Genomic DNA, 22142 nt, shown 5'->3' with positions numbered 1-22142 from the left:
CATTTTGACCAGTCTCCTTTGCTATGTTCCTTTATCTCAGACTCACTCAGCATTTCCTTAAATACATATACTTCATCGGTTCCCTTGAAGTTGGGGCTTTCCATTTTGAGGTAACACCTTAAGATTTGTTTCTCTTTTTGAAAAAAATCTGTGACCCTTATTTTCTACTTTGATTTTTATTTCTTAACAACTTATATGTTCTTTAAAATAGAAGCTCTCTTCTCCTAAAATAACACAAAGTTTCCAGATTGTTAATACCCTCTTCCTTGCGCCATGAACCTACCAGTATCTTCAGCTTTTCTTAGCCAGTTACATTCAGCTTCCATGTCTACCTCCAAGCCCGAGGTGACCTGCTGCTACCAAGAGACACTTTCCATCTTTATCTGCATAATCTCTTGGCAGCATTTGACACTATTGATCACTCCTTCTTTGAGACACTGCCCCTTGACTTCCGCGATACCATGCTTTTCTGGTATCCCTCCCAGCTCTCTGTTTGTTGTTCAGCATTCCAACCTGCTTTTCTACTCATCTCCTTCTCTACTCCCTATGGGAATCTGCTGTCCATTCCCATGGCTTTATAAAAGGAGTAGTAGAGACGCTGATAGCACCATAGTTGTTCATTTAGATATCTTGCCTGTCTCCAAACCTGTACACACAGTTGTGTATTGACCACAGCCATTCAGATGTCCCTTGGGCAACTCAACTGAAAGGGACCCAAAACTTAACTGTACAGTGCTTGGCACATAATACATGCTTAGTATATTGTATGTTAAATGAGTGAGTGGTAAATAAGTAAATACCTGGGCAGGAAATGGAACCTCAGCACAGGTTCACACCAAAGTGTTGATGGTGACAGTTATCTTTCTCTGCCAAACTACTGACACGTTATTCTTGTCTGCCTTGACCTTGGAAATTTGTCCTGTCTTTCTTACCTCTCTTTTGACTTCTTGGTTTCCAGATACACTACTTATATTGACTGATTCTTGAACTTCTTTACTTGTGCCTTAATGTTTTTGTTCCTAAATTTTGCTTTGCTTCTTATGCCCCATAAACCACAAATCTTTATTCCTGTACCTGGCCTGCTTTTTGACAGGCGATGCCTCGTATTTAGTAGGGGCGTGTGTGTGTGTGCACGCACGCACGCGTGTAAGTATGTACATGCACACACACTTGAAATGTCAAGTAAAGACTCCAAGGATGAGTAATGACCTTGAGTCTAGCATTGTTAAGGTTGGACAACTGAAATAAGCTAACCCTTCAGAAAACTATGTTTACGTTTACATGAGTAAATGCTCCATGTACTTTGATTCTATTGCTATTTTTAGACTTCTTTTCTTTCATGGAATCTCCAACTTGCATGAATTGTGTTCAAGTTTCCGATAGTCCCAGACTTAATTATGACTGTGATAGTGAAGGAGTGAACCTGTTCGGTGAGAGCCCATGAATATGCACACAGTGCTGGCTTTAGAAGCGATGGCACACAGCATCACCACGATGTATTGAAATTCCGAGTATTTTCAGGTCTACTGAGGAGAAAACCCTATTTTCTGAATTTATTGAGTTGTAAGTATGAATGTAATGCTATTAGCTGTAGTTTTTCTCAGCTCAAGTATACTCTACAAAGAAGGGACATATTTACTGAAGTCAGGTATCTTGTGTAAAGTAGCAGGACATTTTAGGAATGAACATCACATAGGGGATGCATCCTGTATAATGTGTCATGTGAGTTTCCATTTACTTTTTTTGTGTGTGAATAATGATTAATTGTTGAATTAGGCAGATTCTTTAGCTCTTCCTGTCCTCCCAAGTATGTGTCAGGGAGCGTTGGAAGGAAAGGGGATATATTGGATATAAGATAGTAATCAAACACACGGAAGAACTTTAAAAGGGAGATTATCCAAGAGGGTTGCCTTACTTTTATGTTTTCTTTGTATTTACATAGTTTTTTCTAATTGAATTAAATGTTCTTCTTCTTTTTTTTTAATCCTCACCTGAGGATATTTTTTCTGTTGCTTTTCAGAGAGTGGAAGAGAGGAAGGGAGGGGGAAAGACAGAGAGAGAGAAATATCGATGTGAGAGACACATTGATTGGTTGCCTCCCACATGCACCCTGACTGGGACTGGGAAGCAAACCTGAAACCCAGGTACGTGCCTTGACCGGGAATTGAACCCATGACCCTTCAGTGCTCAGGCCAACACTCCAACCCCTGAGCCACATGGGTCACGGCTGAATTAAATATTCTTTATAGTCATCACCAACTCAATGAGTTTGTAAGAGAAGCAGGAAAGACAATATAGAAGCCCTGCCTTATTATATGTTTATGTCCTTGAACATTTCTTGGAACAGAAGAAAAATACAAGTAAAATCCTGCATTAATATAAAGAGAGTCAGTTCAAATACAAATGGACAATAAAGAGACATGTCGTCCGGTGCCCCAAAGGTAGTTGGCTGAGAGAGCTTCTCAGACCAATCACCAAACACCACAGTTGAATGTCAAATTATAGACATGTTTTGGGGGGCTTATTTTATACACTATTATAACTTTTATTAATTCATAAATAATGAAAATGGACTTTCCTCATTATCGGTCAAATGTAGTCAGACATTTTTTATGAGAAAATGTAACTTTTTATTTTTTAATAATTTCTGAATTATTTTTAAAATTATTTATTTATATTTTGAATTTTTTTCCATCACCATTTATCCCCCATACCCTCTTCCACGTCAACCCCCACCCCCTGCAATCATAAAATCTTTTCTTATCCATGAGTTTTATTCATATATCATGTAAACGTGCATGTTTAATGTGGAATTAGAAAAAAGCAAAGGACACATGTAAAACTTAATAGTGATGATTTAATAAATAGTAGGAGATGAACACCTTCAATACGATAGTTCCACATAATCCTGAGAGCCCAAACAGCAGTGTCTTATGTTTCAGTTTGCTGTGTTTTCCCAGCATATGTGTTTCAGTGTGCTCACCAACCTCTGTGGAAGTATTTAGAGAAATGTTTGTGATGCTTAATTCCCCACGTAAATGGTAATTTCATGGCAGTTCTTGAAATAAACTTTTTTAAACTTGAAAATATTTTGTGACCATTTCCATTATAGAAGCAAATATTTAAAACTCAAAGTAATATTTTACTAGTAATTTGAAACCTAATAACATTTCTCTGAAGAATTCGTATCTGATTGTAGTGCTGCCGTCTTATATGGTCCTGCTCTCTTTCACACTTACTGTGTATAACATGTTGTGATGAATTACTCCCTATCTCAGACTGGGAATGCCTCTTGGCTACTCATAGTGCGAGTATCCTCTGAAGTCCTACATGGCCACCTGCTCCATCTTCATCATTGCCCTCGTGACGAAGGCAGCATGTGTCGAACTCTGTGTCTTAGGCAGTATGCTAAGAGCCTTACACACATTATCTCATTTAATTCCGACAGAAACCCTCTGAGGAAGAGATTATACACCCATTTTATAGGTGAGGAACCAAGTCTCCTCTGTTAATCAGTGTGGTCTTACTTAAATTCTTAGAGAAAGCTACTTGCTAGTGGTAAATAAAAGTAAAAGAGTGAAGAGAGTGGCTTAGATGTGCAGAACAGCATATGGCAGTCAGTGACCTAAGTGTCACATAAGTTAAAATCCCCTGAAGTCAGTAACCAAACACAAATATAAGATCCCTCAAATAATTTTCATTCCCGGTTATGGAGTCAAAAGAAGCAATTCGAAAAAAAAAAGATTCTTTTTTTGTTTTGTTAATTCTCACCCAAGGATATTTTTTTCATTGATTTTTTTAGAGAGAATGGAAGAGAGGGAGGGAGCGAGCGAGGGAGGGAAAGAAACATTGATATGAGAGAGAGACATATCAATTGGTTTCCTCCCTCATGCACCCCAACGGGGACCTGGAACAAACCTGCGGCCCAAGTATGTGCCCTTGACTGGGAATTGAACCCTCGAGCCTCCGGTGCACAGGTGGACGCTCTAACCGCTGAGCAACACCAGCCAGGGCAAGGATGCTTTTTTAAATAAAAATTAGCACAGGGGTGTGTTGCTTCTTGATGGCAGTGAGAAACTGTGTGTCTTTCTTTGAGTTTAGGGTCTTAGTGTATTAAAGGGAGGGAGAGGACATGATGGTGGTGAGATATTTTGAAATATCCTTCTACAGGATCCCAACAAAAAATGAGTTGGTTGATTAATATTCATTTGGATTGAAAAATATAAAGACTGGATTTTTATTATTTGAGTTAATAAAAATGAAATTTGAAACTATTAAGCACTACTGATTTATTTCAAACCGCAAGTAACATCAGTGTAAAGGTCAAACTAGATAGACCGTTTAATAAATCATTAGTAAATAATGAAAAATGTTATCTTAACAAGAAGAGTTTTTGCTTCTAAATGGAGCTGTTTTAAGTGAAAACATTAACAAGATAGATTACTAATATGAAATCTAAGAATATACTAAATTGAGAAATTATGCCACAACTTAAAAGTACATATTTCCTTCTAATTCCAGGTCTGTTCATCTCCTTCCCTTCTGAAGGAGATTTGTTGTTTAAGTGGGCACTATGGAGTGGTTTTTCTCATCATTAGTGGTGATAGGAGATGATCCAGAAGAAAGTCTAGATAGACTTGAATGATAAAAATGATACTTTCTGGGGCTAAAGAAATTACTTTAAAAATGCAAGCAGTTCTGAAACCAAATAAGTAGTGGTGATAGAGGTCTTTTCTGTGTTTGCTGCAGTAAGTCCCAAATTAGCTATCTTTCACAATTTAAATACAGAGTAACATTTGATAAGAGGAGATTTGCCAAGTGGAAAGAAAACAGCAGATAAGGACATTAAATTGAAATAATGAGCTGCTAAAAAAGATAATGGATCGGGCTGTTCCAAAGCAATTTGTGGGGGGAAAATAAGAAGAAATTTTGAAACTGGGTTCTCCAGCTTTTGCAAGAATGGCCTCATACACCTCAGTGAAATGCCGGCTGCAAGGGGAGGGCATGGAGTGGGTATGTCTCGTGCAGTTGCCACTGAGGACGGTGTGCTGAATCTTTCCACACGCTTACTGACCTGGTGGCCTGCAGCTTCCTGCCCACCCATCTCCTTCTTCCTCTCGAAGGATCATTCAAGAGACAGAAGCGGTCATTTATGATTAATTTTGAAGTTAGAACTGGGCTTCCCATTTTAATGTTTAAATTAATTTCACATTTGAAATTAATATTCAACATCTAACTAGAACTAATAGGAGATTCAGTGAGATAATGCATGGGAAAATGCCTTATTGATTCTAAAGTTCTCTATAAATACTAAGTAATATGACAGTTGCATGGCATAAATAATCCTGATACTCAGTGTTTAGGACTTTTGTTATTGTTGCAAAGAAAGAAAAATAGACTGAGGAGAAGCTATGGTTTGGGAGGTCAGAGATGCCATTAATTAGTGGAAGATTCAGTTGTTCATTGTCTGTTCTTCCTCAATATACCTGAAAATTATAGTCAAAGAATCATTATTTTGCCTTCACTAAAATGTAAGTTCCAAAGTAATTACACTTATAAAAATAATGATCAAATATGGACAAAATGACGGATACTATCCAAAACAGTATTGTCCCCCACTGGGAAATTTTCTGCAGCTCTTTGTTTTACTTTTTTTACTACACTAAAAAGTAAAAAACATTCATTGATTTAGTGCTTGCTATATGCTAGACTCTGTGCTAAGAATGTTTCATGTATTATTCATTCCTTCTTCAACCATATGGGATAGGTGTTGTGGTTGCAATTTTATAAATGAGGATGCAGCAAGACAGAGAGGTTAAGTAAATTGCCTAAGGTCACACAGCTAGTAAATGTCACATCCAGGATTCCAGCTCAGGTCTCCTGGACTTTAGATCCCAGATTCCTATTTGAAATACCATATATTCAGCAAATGTGCTGAAATCCCCTCCCTGCCTTGTTTTGACCATTTAAGTTTTAAGAAAACCCAGTTGTTCATATGTGCATACAGTATACTGGAAAAGTAAGAGAAAGTATCTTAATGAAGACATTTAAAATTCCATATGAGTAGAGGAAATTCTGATGGTTTAATGGAAACATCTATTATAAATCAGGTAGCCTATTTATTCTGTCAGAGAAAGAGTTTGCATGTTCTAAAAGGTGAAACTAGAGAAACATAAAGAAATGGCAGTTTTGCCCAGCTGGGCGTGACTCAGCGGTTGAGCATCGATCCACCTAGGATCCAGGAGATCGCAGTTTGATTCCTGGTCAGGGCACATGCTTGGGTTGCGGGCTTGATCACTAGTTGGGGGGTGCAGGAGGCAGCCAGTCAATGATGACTCTCTCATCATTGATGCTTCTATCTCTCTCTCCTTCTCCCTTCCTCTCTCTGAAATCAATAAAGACATATATTTTTTTAAAAAAGGGCAGTTCTCACCCTGGCCATTGTGGCTTAGTAGTTAGTGCATCAGCCCTTGCACTGAAGGATCACAGGTTCAATTCCTGGCCAAGGGCATATACTTGGGTTGCAGGTTCATTCCAGGCCCCAGTTGGGGCATGTGCAGGAGGCAACCAATCGACTTGTCTCTCTACATCAATGTTTCTCTCTGTCTCCCCCTCTTCTACTCTTTCTAAAAAAAATCAATGGAAAAAATATCCTGAGGTGAGGATTAACAAGAAAGGAGAGAGAGAGAGAGAGAGAGAGAGAAGAAAAGAAAAAAAAGAGTAGTTGTGAAAGTCTAAAAAATACCGAGTATTAAAAATATTCTTAATATATGTGCTATATAATACATAAAATATTTTAGTTGAACCATTGGTATTAAAAATCTCAAGATGATCCATGTTGGTGTCTTGTATATGTATTAAGCTATATTGTGTCAATGAATTTGTATTTGGGATATAATTATGGATTACATGTTTTCTGAATTCAATAATAAAGATTAATGATACATTTTCAAGTTTTAGATCACATCACTTTTCATAACCAACACACTTGTACAACAGCATTTATTATCTAACACAGTTTCAGAGGGACAGGAATCTTGGGCTGCCTACCTGGGTGGTTCTGGCTCATATCTCATGAGACTGCAGTCGCGTGTTGAAGCTGGAGTATTGCTTCCAAGATGGCCTAGCTCATGTGGTTGTGGGCAGGCCTTACTTCCTCACTGGCTGTTGACTGGAAGTCTTATTTTCTCACTTCCTAGACCTCTCCATAGGCTATCTGAGTGTCCTTACAGTGGCAGCCAGCTTACATCAGAGTGAGTGATGTGAGAGAGAGAGACAGAGGGAGGGAGGGAGGGACACTAAATCGAAGCTGCAGTCTTTTAGAACCTAATCTTGGAGCTCCCACACTATATTCGATGGGTCGCAGAGGCCAATCCTGGTGCCGTGTGGGTGGGAACTGCACAAGGGTGTGAAATACTAAAAGATGGGGATCGTTGTGGACCATCTTGGGGCTGATTCCCACAACTATTTCATTAGGAAAAAATGTACCAATAATATTCCAAAGTTTTTATTAGGAGATAGTGCCCATATTGTGTCACAAGAATTATAGTTAAAAAAGTCTTAACCAAACCCTCTTCCCGTCGTGGATAGTACTTTGTGATTTTGTTGAATTTGTAGGCGTAGATAAAATTTATTACATCAAACTAAAAAGCCATTTTTATAATGGAACTATTATAAAATATCCAGAACTATAGGTTCTGGATTTGAGTGTCTGCTTTCCTGTTCTCCACTGTGCCACTTCAAAATCTCAGCTTTCTTTCTTTCTTTTTTTTTAAAGAAACTTTATTTCCATTCTGTTTAAGAGTTTGTGGACAAGCAGCTCAAGACCACTCAGTGGTTGTTCCTACCCATTCAGTGGCCTGAGCAGTTGGGGCCGCAGATCCGTCAGTGGCAGGCTGAGCGCTCCAGGCCTCAGCAGGAAACTGCTGAATCGGCACAGAAGGCTCCTGCGCCTTCAGATCAGTCTGCGACCTCATGTTGCACAGCAGTGACCTCGGGAGCCCGAGCAGTCCCTTCACCCTGAAATTCCTCCTTGGTCACAGCCTTCTCAGCAGCAGCCTGCCTTCCCGTTTCAATCTCTTCGGGATCTCTGGAGAAGTAGAGATCAGGCAGGGCCTCCCCGCCTGTGCTCACAGAGGCGATGCCTCACATGTGCAGCACTTCCCTGCCAGGCGCGCTGAGTGAGTCCCCCTGGTGTTGCAAAGGATGGCAATGTCCACACGGAGCAGAGGAGAGTCTGCTGCGCAGAGCAGGGGTAGGCAGGTTAACATGTCCCTGTGAGAGGCTGGTGGTCAGCCCTGGGATCAGTAACCACCGGAAGTCTCGACTCCTGGAAGGCGGCCTGGATCTGGTTAGTGAAGGCTCCAGGAGTGAAGCGGCTGGCAATAGGGTGGCTCTGGTGTCAGCAGCAAACTTCAGCACAGCTCGCTGGCCGGTATTCCTGGGATATGACACTGACCTCAGCAGCCTTTCCAGTGGCGACAATGGCACTAGCTGCCAGCAGAAGCTTCTCCCAGGTTCTCTTCAGATTTATGATGCAGATGCCATCACTCTTCCTTTTGTATGTGCTGTTCCATTTGGAAGCCAAGGTTGGTGCCACCTAAGTGGGTTCTTGCTGCAAGGAGCTTAAGGACATCCCCCTCCTTCATTTGCAGGACAGCAAGGGCTCCAGGCATTGGGAAAGTTTCCCTTTAAGTTACATGGGAACAAGGAATAGTGCCTTATGGGCCCCTCTCTGGGTAGTGGAAAGGCAAAATCTAGCTTTCTTATCAGTAAAATAAGATTAATATTAGTCTGTAGACCTGCAGATTCTACTTGTTAAAATTCTAGCCAGGTGATGAAAAATAAATGGTATGTAGTAGAATTAGTAGATGAGTAGGCAAAACATGTTTATAGTCAGAAATATCTTTAAAGAAAAGGCACATTAAAAATTAATTAATTTTTAGTGCTGTGTCATAATTTAGAAAAGAAGGCCAGGTGGGATTGCCTCTTATAACTAAGTAAAAAGAAACCTGTGTTACTAAGAACTTAATATAATGAGGCTAATTGAGAAGAGCAAAGAGACACCAGCACGTAGGCTGAAAGAGACATGAAATTAAAACTTTTTAAAAAGGCATTTGCGATAGGACTAAAAATTTAAAACACATTGAAATACCTGGCCATTAATAAAAATGATTTTATAAACCTGGGAAGAAGGTTTCAAACATAGGATAAAATCAGGAGTCATTAATGGTAAAACAACTAAACTTGAATTTCTTTTTTATTAATTTATCCTAAGTTAGAGATAGGTTAAATGAACACCTAACAATTCTCAGTTTTTGAAAAAAGGTGAAATGCAGTCCTCACAGTTTTGTGGTTGCAGTGCTCAGTTGCTTCTATTACCCTCAAGCTCTGTGACTTCATTGATTTTCCAACCCAGGGAGTTGATGACATTATACATGGCATACAATTTCCAGTCCTACTTTTTAAAACTTATCCATTTCATAAAAGAAGCCTTAAACAAAAGTTATATATTTTTTAGAGATGCGTAAGTGATAAGGCTATAAAGAAAAATAACAAAACAAAACAAAAAAACTTATAACTTTCAGTGGACCAAATAGAGGTAATATTTTGTGAGTTCCACTTAAGATCACCTTTTTAAAATACAGATTGCTTCCTTAGTTGACTAATATCTATGGAAACTTTTCTGGATTGTATTTTATTTCCTAGTTCATATTGTAATGAAATCCATGATGGTTTACAAACTTTTCATTATTAAAGACTCAAATTACTGTGTTCTTTCTAAACCAATTTTGAAACATCTTAATCTTGTAAACATCACTTATGAAGACACATTCAGTTCTTGCCGTTCCTCACTGGCTAGGGATAGATGTCTGCCGGTGAGACGCTTGGTCTGACTGAGATACCCTGTGCAGCAAGTCACTGCCGATATATAATACTAGTTCAAACCAAAGGAACTCGATGTTCTAATTATCTTGTTAAGCCTTATTTAGGAACAAATGTAAGAACTGTCTTAGCTTTTAAAAAATGTTAAAAATAGCCCGGCCGGGCGTGGCTCAGTGGTTGAGCGTCGACCTAGGATCCAGGCGATCAGGGTTCGATTCCCGGTCAGGGCACATGCCCAGGTTGTGGGCTCGATCAATGACTCTCTCATCATTGATGTTTCTCTCTCTCTCTCTCTCCCTCTCCTTTCCTCGCTCTGAAATCAATAAAAATATATTACAAAAAAAATGTTAAAAATAGATGATGCTCATTATTACCTTTGAAGATTTCTAAAGATCAAGGTTTCAATGAAACACACACACACACACACACACACACAGGCATGCATACACACATAGCCTTTGCTGGTCTACAGCATGAAAGAACAGTTAAATTAAATTCCTTGTAATCACATTTTTGTTTTAATTAAAGTATTCAACCCTATAAGTACAGATGGTTGCCAAATTTCAAATGACCCATAATAAATCCAGCAGGCTGCCCCTGTTCACCCATTGCTCTCTCCTTTATTAAAATCCCTGCTATGCCTACTGTAGGGAAAGGGGTAAAAAGCAATGCTTTGCCACATGGTATATCCATATTTCTTTGTTGAGCAAAATACATTTTTAGAAGGATCATTGATACCTGTGAGTTCAGGAATGGGAAATGGTTAAAAGAAGTGATAGAAGGATTAGGATAGGGTAGCTTACCCCCCAAATTGACTCATTTCAAACTTGTTTGCTCACAAGAGAGCCTCCCCAATACAACAGAAAACTGGGGCTCTTCTTAACCCAAATGCTCACCTCACGTTGGTGGGACTAGAGCTCCACAGATAGATATAGCAGGGTTAGCACATGGTCTCTTTGCTAGGTAGGTGCTCCCAGAAAGCACCCTTGCAAATTACATCGACCACATTGCCTCCTGTGTTATATCTGAGGTAATGGGCCTTTGCGTGGTGTGTTGGGGTGGGAAGAGAAATGGTTTTGGTGGCAGTGGTGGGGGACCCTTATGTGCTGTAGGAAGGCAGGTGGTTATTAAGATTTGAATCAAGGCAGTTTCAGCTGAGTATCTAGGAAAGAGAAAAGTAAAGAAAGAAAAGATTCTAAGAACACATTAATCTGTTTGAAGTTTTTGCCTCGAGCTAACTCCAAACCTAAACAAGAAGTGGAGTAGAGTGGGGTTGACATCTTTTTCTAAATTTTTAAAATTTCCTTTTTCACTGACTTAACTGTTCATGCTGTGAATATTTGGTCTATAATTTTGCCACATTAAGGTTAACCAGCCATCTGGGGTTGATAGATACCTAACCACAATCTGAAAAGTTATTTGTTGTTTGAAAAAGTGTTCTTAGTTTTTTATAAAAATGTAGTTTTAGAATTTCATTTGTTCGTAAGTTTAGAATTACTTGTAAATTTGTTTATAGTTCTGCAATTATATTTTGAATTTTGAATGCCATTTCTAGAACAGGGATACCTAGATTAAGTAACCCTTTGAAGTACTGTCATCCATCTGAAATAGGCCATAAGACATAGGTGAATATGTTTGTAGTTTCTACAATAAGTTATTTTATTTAAAGTCAAGAACTTTATCTAATGGATTTCTGCTGCTTTGGCATATAGTATATTGCTTTGTACATAGGTTAGTGTTGAAGAATGAATGAGCGAATGGTTACATAGAGATGGAATGTGTAACTAGAGTGTACATAGGGGCCATTTACAAGAGGAGTTTTGTGAGTTCTATTATTGTCGTCCTAAGTCGCAAAGGAGGTTATCCCTTATTACCAGTAAATTTATTCAATAACTATTAAACTGAATGCTTATGATTGCTAGTCACTGTTCTGAGTGCTTTGTGGTGAGCCAAGATGAATGAAGTAGGACCTCTGCCCCAAGGAGTTTACTTTCCAGTGGGAAAGTAGTTATAATAATAATAATACATGAAAGCATGAGGGCCTCACCTAAAATACAGGGGAAGTAAGTGAGTAGTTCAGAAGGGTAAGAAGAATTCAGATGTTTGGTGAGATTTGAATTCAAATTTGGAAATGTGATGAAGAGAAAGAAGATGCATATCAGGGATATTTTCCATTGCAGAAAACAGGAAAATTGGCTAATAGTGGCTTAACTTTAAACCACAGATTAACTTTAAACAAAGATTAACTTTTAAAAAAAGTAGGGAGGAGTACAGAGGTAGGTGGCTCTTGGTGTGGTGGGTTAACAACCAAATAAAGACAGAGCTAGTGCCTCCCTTGGTTCTCTCGGCTTCCTCTTCATGGTTAGAAGGTAGCTGCTCCCACTGTCTGCCTGCTCTCAAGGCAGAAAGGGTGGGGCAAGTGCAGGTGCACCCACTTTCCTGCTGCTTTGTCAGAAAAGCAAAGGCTTTTCCAGAAGTCCTAAGCTGCCTTCTGCTTACATCTGACTGGTTAGGTCAGTACCACATGGCCACCCTTAATTATCATGGTGTCATTGAAACTATACTAGAAAGGTATTTTAAAAAGGTCAGAACCAAACAAAAACAAAGTAAACACAAAAGAAAACCTTCTTTAGTGTTTCTAATGAGAATAAATATAGAAAGATGCCTGATCAATAAGGTAATCTGTTAGAATTTAGTAGGTAATCAATCATGATCTCTGGATTCGTCTATGGTTAGAGGATGCTACTGGTAGAATAGTTTTCTCTTGTACCATGCTAGCAAAAACTTGACATAACAGTCTGCAACAACTATTTGAATAATTCAAGTCTTTAATAGATGGAAGAACAGCAGGTCCTCGAATAATGTTGTTTTGTTCAACATTGTTTTGTAATAATGTTGACAAGAACAAAAATTGACTCTGGCTGGGGCCACTGTCTGTGTGGTGCTCATGTTCTCCCCATGTCTACTTGGGTTTTCTCTGGATACTCTGGTTTCCTCCCACATCCCAAAATGTGCACAGCAGGTAAATTGGCGTGTCTACGTTGCCCAGTCTGAGTGAGCGTGGGTGTGTGTGAGTGGCCCTGTAACAGGAGGGCATCCTGTCCAGGATGGGTGCCAGCCTAGCACCCGGGAGCTGCTGGGATGGGCTCTGGCCTCCGGTGACTCTGGACTGGAGTAAGTGGGTTGGAAAAGAATTCTCTTACTTGTTTTTATTCATCTTTTTAAAATGTATGTATAGCTCACATTTATTTCAGTGTTAAATATTAGAAGCATTTGGATTTTATTGAGAAGTTTGGTGATGTTTTGTCACCTGAAATATACCACAAGAACTTAACTCTTGTTTATATCAATTAGCCTATGGTAAAATTGGTTTCTATATGTCATTTAACTTAAAGCTGCCATTTCCAAGAACCTTGACAAAGTTAGGACTTACTGTAATTTAATAAAGAACCTTCGCCTCCAGACTAAGTTTCTTATTAGCCATTAGCCTAGAGAACTTGTATTAACAGTTGGGTGATTCCTTGTCTTTGAGAAGATATGTTTTGATTTTTCCGCCCTTCTATTTCTAGAAGGGACTTGTTTCCATTATTTCTTTCAAAGGGTTACCTTTGTTGATGTCAACAGAGGAGAATTATAAGGAAACATCTTTGCTGTCTTTAAAACACTGGAGTTGGGTGATGGACCAAAAGGTGTTCACCATTACTTATTACACTGATATTATATCAGTTTTTAAATAAATTTTTTAGTAGAGGAATGTGAAATCCTTCGTGGGGATGGAAGGCTAAAGATGCAACAGTTCATGGAGGAAGACAGCTCCTATAGTTAATACACCGAACAACAACAAATGGGCATTTTTAACAGCATCTCCACCTCTTCAAGGTGACCTTTTCTGGAGGATTCTTGTTGCTGTAGTTGAGGTTGTGGTGGTGGTGGTGGTGGTGGTGTGTTCCTCCAGGTGGGGTGCAGGAAGACCTATTTTGATTCAGGAAAGAAATAATGAAACTTTCATTTATGTTCATATTTTTAACTTTGCCTTTTTAATTTTATTTTTTGTTTTGTCATTTACATGCTATATTAGTAGAGCTGTACATATTTATAATTTAGATATAGATACGTACGTCCATTTTAAAGACCTATTCCAGAAAATGTTTTGCTGATAGTGGTGCATAACCAAAGAAGTTGAGAGATTGCTGCTTAAATGATTTACAAGACCAGACTGCATGTATCTTCTGCTCTTTGCCTTAGTTTATTGTTTCTTACTTGTTTTTATTTAGATATTGACATTAGCCAGTGCTTCTTTTATTTGTATATCCATATACAGAGTGTGTAGCTGAAGACTGAGAGGAGGAAAGGACTTTGCACTTCATGTCAGGTAGAAATATCTGTGTACTGAGGTTGATTATCTGATCTGACGCCTTCATTGACTCAAACCTCTACTGAGGAATCTAGGGAAAGAATCAAGGTAACTTCACTCTGTCAGGTTATGGCCATCACTTCACCCATCTGCAGACTTGCCGGCTGGCCACAGCACACTCAGAGGCTAAGGAGAGGGTGTGTGTAAATGTGAATTTTTTAGAAGCTCAGTGCATTATTTAACTTTGAGTTAGCCTCTTCTCTTCTCAAAGGAGTCTTTCCTATCAAGTATGTCTCTTCAACGTTGAGAAAAGGCACTGTTTTCACTGCATAAAATTATATTTTTAAAGATATTTTTAGAATGCAACAGTTAAACATACCTATTGTCACCATAATTATGAATCTATTATATTAGGCAAACATTTCATTTCCCTTATCTGGAGCTGGCATCAAGATTTTGCATCCTCATATTTTCTATGCTTTAAAACAGACTGTGAGAAGATACCATGATTTCCTACCTCAGGCTCCTCTAGTTGGCATTTCTAGAAATAAGATCATTATTACTCTCTTGCAAGTTTCTCTCCTTCTCTCCTTCTCTCTCTCTCTGTCTCTCACCCCCCCATACATTTATTTATATATTTATTCACCTGAATTGTCAATGGTGGAGGAAAAACACATAAAATTGCTGGCTTGAAAAATTTGAGCAGTTTGCCAATATTGTCATTCTTTTAATAGCCACACAGCGTAGGCAGTGTCTGAAGATTAGCAATCTACTTTGGAGTCTCATTTTAAAAATTATTTCTTCTTTTAGTGCTATTTTTTCCAATATTCCTCAGCATTATTATTGGATGGGCCTGGGTAAGTTGGAGAGGAATGGCAGAGTTGGAGTTAAAATGATAACCTGTATAACTCACCACTAATGATATTTATTGAGCCCACATGTACCAGACACTGTGCTAGATGCTTTATGATCTCATTTAATCTTTTCAATAACCTCATGATTTGGGCACTGTTGTTATCCCACTTACAGATGAGGAGATGGAGACTTGGGGAGGTGATAAAACTTGCCAAGAGTATAGGGAGGCTGGATTCCAGATGTGCAAGGCTCTGTTCTTTAGCAGGGTGTTTATGTTCTGCTTTACTCTTTTGTAAGATTGGGAGTTGGGAGTTGGCGTAGGAACAGACCACTTTGGGGAAAACAAACATGTCCTAACCTACCCCAAACGAAAAGCCCAAATACAGGGAGCAGGGCCATGCCTTGCACAACTCACAGAGCATGATTTCCCTAGTATTTGAATGAATGGTGCCCCCCGGAGTTATGCAAAGTGGGGATACTGGCTGGGAGCTGGAAGGGGGTAATGGAGTTTGTGTGTATATACATCTTAACAGCTGTGTGTAGTAGATCTGGGTGCTGGGGTGCTGGTGGAAGGAGGGCCTCACTCTATGGAGGAGCCCCAGTATGGAAGGGGCTCACTAGGTGTCTGGGTTCCAGTCTCTCAGAAACATTCTGTTTTCACTTTTGAAACCTGTTTTTAATCCACAGTTTGAAGACTGTTAATATTCCTATATTTCAGTTTACTCCTCTGTGAAATGGAAATTGCTTGCATACTAGAGAAATGTTGGATGGGTTAATGAGAAAAGGTCTTCAGGTGGTTGATGGTTATTTTGTCCCCTGAAAACAAAATATCCAGTAATGACTACTACATTCAGTTTTAGATTGCTATTTTCCTCAGTCTCTAAGGCGACAACCTTTCAGGATTGTTTAGGTGTGATTTTTGTAAAGTTGAGAGGTCAGGAATTCTGTCTGTCCTGTTGTGTTTGTACTTCTCATACTTGGAACGTTACAAGAACTCAATAAATAATTGCTGAGTGAGTTAAAATTGCTCAACTATTCCATGCCTTAGTTTTCCTTATCTATAAAATGGGGGCAATGGTGTGAATCACATAGGGTCCTTAAGAAGATTGTTACATTGGGTAACATGTTCAAGAGTTTGGTAGTCCCTGCCACATTGCAGGCACACAGTAAATGCTTACTATTACTGTTATTTTTATTCTGCTTATTGATGCTTGTTGCTAAAACATCACTCCTGGCTCTGCCACTTACAACCTGTGTGCCCTGGAACGAACTAGTTGAGCTGAGTCCCGGTTTCTTATTCTGTAAAATGGGGATCCTTAATGCCCACTTGACTGATTGTTGTGACGGTTAAATAAGATTCAGAACTAACAGTTATTTAGTGCTTGTTATGCGCATCCCTGAATTAGATATGTTATGTGTAATCCTTGCAGAAGTTACTTGAGGCAGGCACCATTGTTTTCATTTTCAGTCCAGAACACTGGAGTTCAGAGAGCACTTTCAGTGGGAGGTCACATAATTTGTGAGTAGCTAGTGTCTGTCTGATGCCACTGTCCTGTACTTCACAATCTTTAAGGCCATTGAAAAGGATCATAACCATTTGTGGAGCATTATTTGTGACATCTCTCTTGATGGGCCTCTGCGCTACAATAGAACAAGGTGCCCTAGCATAATTTGCCTGGTTTAGGTATTTTAAGGCATCACGGTGGAACAAACGTTTGAGGAAATCACTTTTTTCTTTGATTAAAAAATTCTCTTGATTAAAAAGTTTTTAGACTTTTTCCACAGTCTAAAAATATAGGTTCCTGGGTTTCTCAGGTTAAGAAAGAGCACAACTACACAACCAAACTTTGGAACGAGGTCTTCTTGTGTTACATGGCCCACGTGTGGGCTTTGAAGTAGTTATTAAATAAAAGTAGCTTACCAAACTAGGAGGTCAGTTCAGGTTTAGAATTGTGCCAATCGACTTGCTGGAAACTTTTTCTAAAAAAAAAAAAAAAGAAATGACATATTTTTGTGTCAGTTCTAAAGCAGCTAAATGGAGTCTCTGTGAGTGTTCAAATTATGCCAGAGGATCATGATTTTGAACATAGCACATATCCAGAGACCTAGAAGCTAAAACTGTCTACTTTATCACTATGTTTTTCTCTGGGCGTCTTAATTAAAAATCAGTTTGAGAAACAAGAAAAATCAGTTCCTGCCTTGAAATATTGTTTCTCCAGCAGATCTTTCCTTGCTGGAAGTCATTCCAAAGTTGTTTGGAGTGTCAGGTTCGGAGTTAATTGAGTTTTCCTATTTAGTGAGAAGAGGCGGCTCTTTTATTTTGGTCTATTGTTCCCATGGTTGTGAGCTTTGGGAAGGCTCACTCGGAAACCAGGAGATACTAACAGAAGCACTGTATTTTTGACTTAGTATTGATTGGCAGGCCTCTCTTCAATGTAAATAGCTTGAAGGGAGAGCTGCAGTTACAGAATGGGAATTTGCATTTAGGAACATTCTCCTATATGACATAATGATTAAGTTTCACATTAGTCAAAATAACCAAAAGGGGGATATTGAATTTTCTTGTGGTGAGTTGTAAATTAGAATATCGAATTGGAAATAATTAAATTGCATTTTTGTTTAGGTTTTTCCTCTCTGGATGCTACCATTTCAAAAGAGCACAGTTCATGCGAAAGTCTGAATAAAATTCACAGAGTAGCATCAAGGACCTCTGAGCCCAGGAAACTGAGTTTGGCAGTGCTAATTTGTATTAAAGTTGTTGTTGCATGACAGCCGGAAAAAGATTTAATGCTTGCCACCTGAATCAAGGCACGGAACATTGGTTTCTATAACTGCCATGAATTTGAATCGAGGCCAGTATCTCTAAATTTGAAATAAACTGATACTCTGTCTTGAAAGAAGATACAGGCCACTTAGGTTGTGGAAGGTATTTAGAAAAAAGTATTTCAATTTAATTTTTTATCAATACACACACACACACACACACACACACACACACACACACACCTCTCAAGTTGTTGGGCTCCTCAGCAGTGTGGCTGGTAGTGGCTTTTGCTGTTTGAGGTTCCCACAGGAGAACTAAGAAATGCCCGCAGCTGTTTATTACCCACTTTCAGCCAGGAGTTAGCAGTGAGTTTGCACCAGGTTCCAGGTTTGGCGTTTTTCCTCTTACCACGGAGGAGCTGCTCACTTCATCAGAAAGTCATTATCCCCCTTGGATGTCACTATGGTTCAGAGTGTTACAGTACTGCTTCAGGAATTTAGATTTTAACCCAGCCACCCTGCTGTGGTAAAACCTTAGAGCCACCAGATGCAAAATCCATTCACATGCCTAGCACAATACAAGTGATGATGATGACAATAATTCATATTTTGCATTTGCAAAAACATCTTTCATCTGAAGAGCCTTTATAAACGGAACATGCGTCTTGAGGCTACTTTATAGAAAGTGATCTTTTGAGTCCAGTATGGAAATGAATCCACCTCTGAAGTGAAATGTGGCAGCCATTTAATTATTTTTAACAGGGTACATATTAAGTGCTGTTGTGTCTCTATGCAGTACGTGTTTTGCTGAGAAACTATGTAAATTATATGTTACATTAAAATTTTCAAACTATTTTTATTTTTACTAAAAAATAACATGTTCTTTTGATTAGAAAAATACTCAGAAGTTGACTATTTAAAAATAAATCTCTGTTGAGCTCTTTTTTCCAAGCCATACAGGATTCCCTGAAGGTATCACACAAATGTTTCTCCGGTGTTCTCACAGTAGCACACGTCGTATGGCACCATGTTACTTGGGGTGGTAGTAAGAGCTCCAGCCACATACTGTCTCGGGCACAACGAAGCACACTCAGCTCTTAATTGCACAGATGCAAATAATCCCAGGCCAGTTTCTGTTCCATTCACACTTTCTCTCTGTGATCTCATCCTTTCCTAGGGTGTCACAGGGCAGCTCTATGCTGATGTCCCATTGCATTTTATCTCTGCTTCCCATGCCTTGCCTCAGTTTCTGCTTTAATTTTCTAATTTCCTCCTCTCTCAAGGTATCAACCCAGCACCTCAAATTCCAACGTAGGGCATCCCTTAAAATAATACCTGGCTCTATCTATATGCACTCCTTAAATAATTAACCTCCCACCTCATGCCTTTACTCTTGGTATATATGTTCAAGACATGGCAGTTTTTTTAGACAAACTCCTTCTCAAATCCAGTTAGTTCCTAAATCCTATACGCTTACCTTCTGCATGGTCCCTTGCATCTGTCCACTCCATTGTATGAACCAGTCACTGGGCATTTTACTGCTAACTGTAGGGTTAAGGAAAAGAAAGAAAGTGAAACCAAAATCACTCAGTTTCCCACCCGCTAATATCACGCACATGTGGAGGCAGAGTTAAAACTATTGGCTAAGATATAGCTTGTGGGTAGCTTGCAGTTTTCATTTATTTTCCTATAGTGACAGGAATAATTTAAAAGTTTGAGACTCTACTAGAAATAATGGGTGTCTGGTTTGGCCATTTGTAACAGTTTGTAGCATGGTGTGTAATTATAAGTTATTTCAAGTAAAGATGGAAGGGCACATTTTTTTAGGTGTAATTAGAGGAACAAAACAAATTTCAACATACAGAACTGGATGCTGAAGTAGCATATTGGTATGACAACAGTCCCGAGGAAAATCTTGTCCTTAACTAGTAATTATAGCGAATATATTCTCCATGGAAAACAAGGAAATTCCTCAAGTTCTTTCTTTCTTGGAATATTCTGAAGGGTGAACGTACGTGAAAAACTTTTGCTTGTGAAATTTTGTATTTTTCTTTAGACAATGGAAATTCTTCCATTTCCTATTTCACCAATATTATGTGGGTGTGTGTGGGTGCTTTATATCGATAGAATGACTTATTAGATTAAATGATATGTTTACTTTTCCAAAATTCAGGGGGCAGGACATTCATTTATATTGAATCATTAATTTTTGAGATAAACACTTTCACCTGACATTGTAGGTTTTCACTTAATTTTGTTCTTCCAACAATAATCTTAACTGCAAAATGTCCCTTTACAAATGAAAAAATAACATACACCAGTATTCATGCCAAAGGTCTTTGCCAAATGCTATAAATTTAAATCTTTGGCTGAAACTATATATTTTAGGTTTTCTTCCTCTCCAGTAATGGCTATAAATTAGCAATGTTGTGCTATATTTATGTAATTTAGCAAAGCTTATTGAATTAAATAGAATTATTGAGTGTTATACAGAAAAACTCATTCAGAAGAAAAATTGTTTAATATAATGTGGTTTAAAATGAAGCCTGACCAGATTCTGTAGATAAAACATGACATGTTGTCCCATGTTCCGAAAGGGAGTTGCTTGTTGTTTAGATGTAACCCTGAACTGGGTTACAGTGACTCAGTCTTAGTTGGGTTTGGTTTAATGCCTGCTCTAGCTTAGAGTTTTGTATGGAGTTAGAAGCAGACTGAGGATTCTTTATCACACTGCTTTTCAGCAATCTTCCACTTGGATTGGAATGAGATCTTTATACAAATCTCGCTACCTTTTTAGTGCTTATATAAGGTGAAAATGCTCAGAGTAAAGTAGATGCAAAAAAGAGGAGATGTGGTGTTCTTTTATCAATATTTTATTTCATCCATCTATAGAGATGTGGCCATGTAAGTTCAATAACTACCTAAATACTTATGTTTCAATTCTCTATAAACCATTTTTTGTGCTGCATTTTGCATGGAAGTAATATTTAAAGCAATTTTAAATTCTCTTCTGATATTTACAGAATTTCTCCCAACAACGTTATCAGGCAACTTGGATAACATTGAGATAGCTGGAATACTGTTGTGTTTGCATGTGTTTTTTAGAGATGGGAACTGCTTTAAAAAAACTACAGTGGAACCAAAATAATGTCTTTATTGTTCATTCTTAACAGAAGCTCCATTTTCTTTTGTAGGGTGGAAATGGTTGACGTTAATTATCCTTAGTCATGTGAATATTCTGTGAATTTTTGCCCTGTCTTCTCAACCAGTTTCTGGAGGAATGGCCACCGAGTGTGCAGATCCAGTTTGGTCATCCCAGTGTTCTGAAAGCACATATCTGATTAAACTGTTCAGGACAATTGCATCAAGGGGGGGGGGTTCTCACTTGATGTGTACCTTGTCATCCAGTTAATTCCTGGTGTGATGTGCATAAGGATGTAAAGATTTTGAGGGCCAAATTATATCTATTCTCTCATAAAGGGAGTTTTTAAAATTATGGTAATGATTATTACTTGATAGTTATGAGGGCCATCTGGGCATGACATGCCAGAACACTGTCTCAGCAATATATGCTTATAGTCAGACTTAGACAAACAAGCAAATAATATATATTTATAGAGAAGATGGGGAACAAAATAAATCCTGTAGATGGGCCTGGTAACAGTGGTTTTTATACATGCCAATGTCCTGTTTTCTATGTAATACAGGGAGGGCTTTAGTGAGATGTCTTGGAGGAGAGAGGTATAGCTATGCAGTCTAGAGGGTATTGAGCATTTCTGAGAAGTCAGAAATCTACAGTATATAAATAACACAGAGGGGATATTGGGTTATTAAAAGAGTCTACATTGTTGATATTAGGCTATTCCTTTACAAATTAGAACTTTTAGTGTTTTAAGAATTAATATTTATACTTTTTTTTAGCACACACATGAGTATTTTAATATAATCTCAGTGGTCTAACAGACCTTCCAAATGGAAGGAAGTACAACATGAGATGCATGAGGTCCCAGGAATCAAACTGGTGACTGATCTCCACCCCCCCCCCCCCCCCCCCCAGTTCATGGGAGGATGCTCAGCCAACTAAGCCACACCTACCCAGGCTATACTTTTTTTTTCTTAAATAGTTTATCTAATTCCCCAAATATAAGGAATTCCAGAAAGTCTACACTGGAATTCTCAGTGTAGACTTTCTGGGGAAGATACCTCTTTTTCTCTTTTCCCTCCCCATGTATGTCAGGTAGGGATTGTTTAAAAAACAAAACACAAAACAAACTCATACGAAAGG

The 22142-nt window shown here is 38.6% G+C and overlaps 1 protein-coding gene and 1 pseudogene across 5 annotated transcripts in view; one reads left to right on the top strand and one right to left on the bottom strand.

Annotated features, from left to right (window-relative positions):
- NPAS3 (neuronal PAS domain protein 3) overlaps positions 1-22142 on the top strand; it is an 819123-nt gene that overhangs the window by 18821 nt on the left and 778160 nt on the right. The window lies entirely within an intron of this gene.
- LOC308555944 (small ribosomal subunit protein uS2 pseudogene) lies at positions 7821-8675 on the bottom strand (annotated as a pseudogene). Its single transcript has one exon. The product of its transcript is annotated as a small ribosomal subunit protein uS2 pseudogene (transcript).

This window comes from Miniopterus schreibersii (genome assembly GCF_964146895.1).
Source record: "Miniopterus schreibersii genome assembly, chromosome: 1".
Classification (NCBI taxonomy): domain Eukaryota; kingdom Metazoa; phylum Chordata; class Mammalia; order Chiroptera; family Miniopteridae; genus Miniopterus; species Miniopterus schreibersii.
Note: the sequence above shows the minus strand (reverse complement) of the source record. Positions and strands in the feature narration are given on the sequence as shown.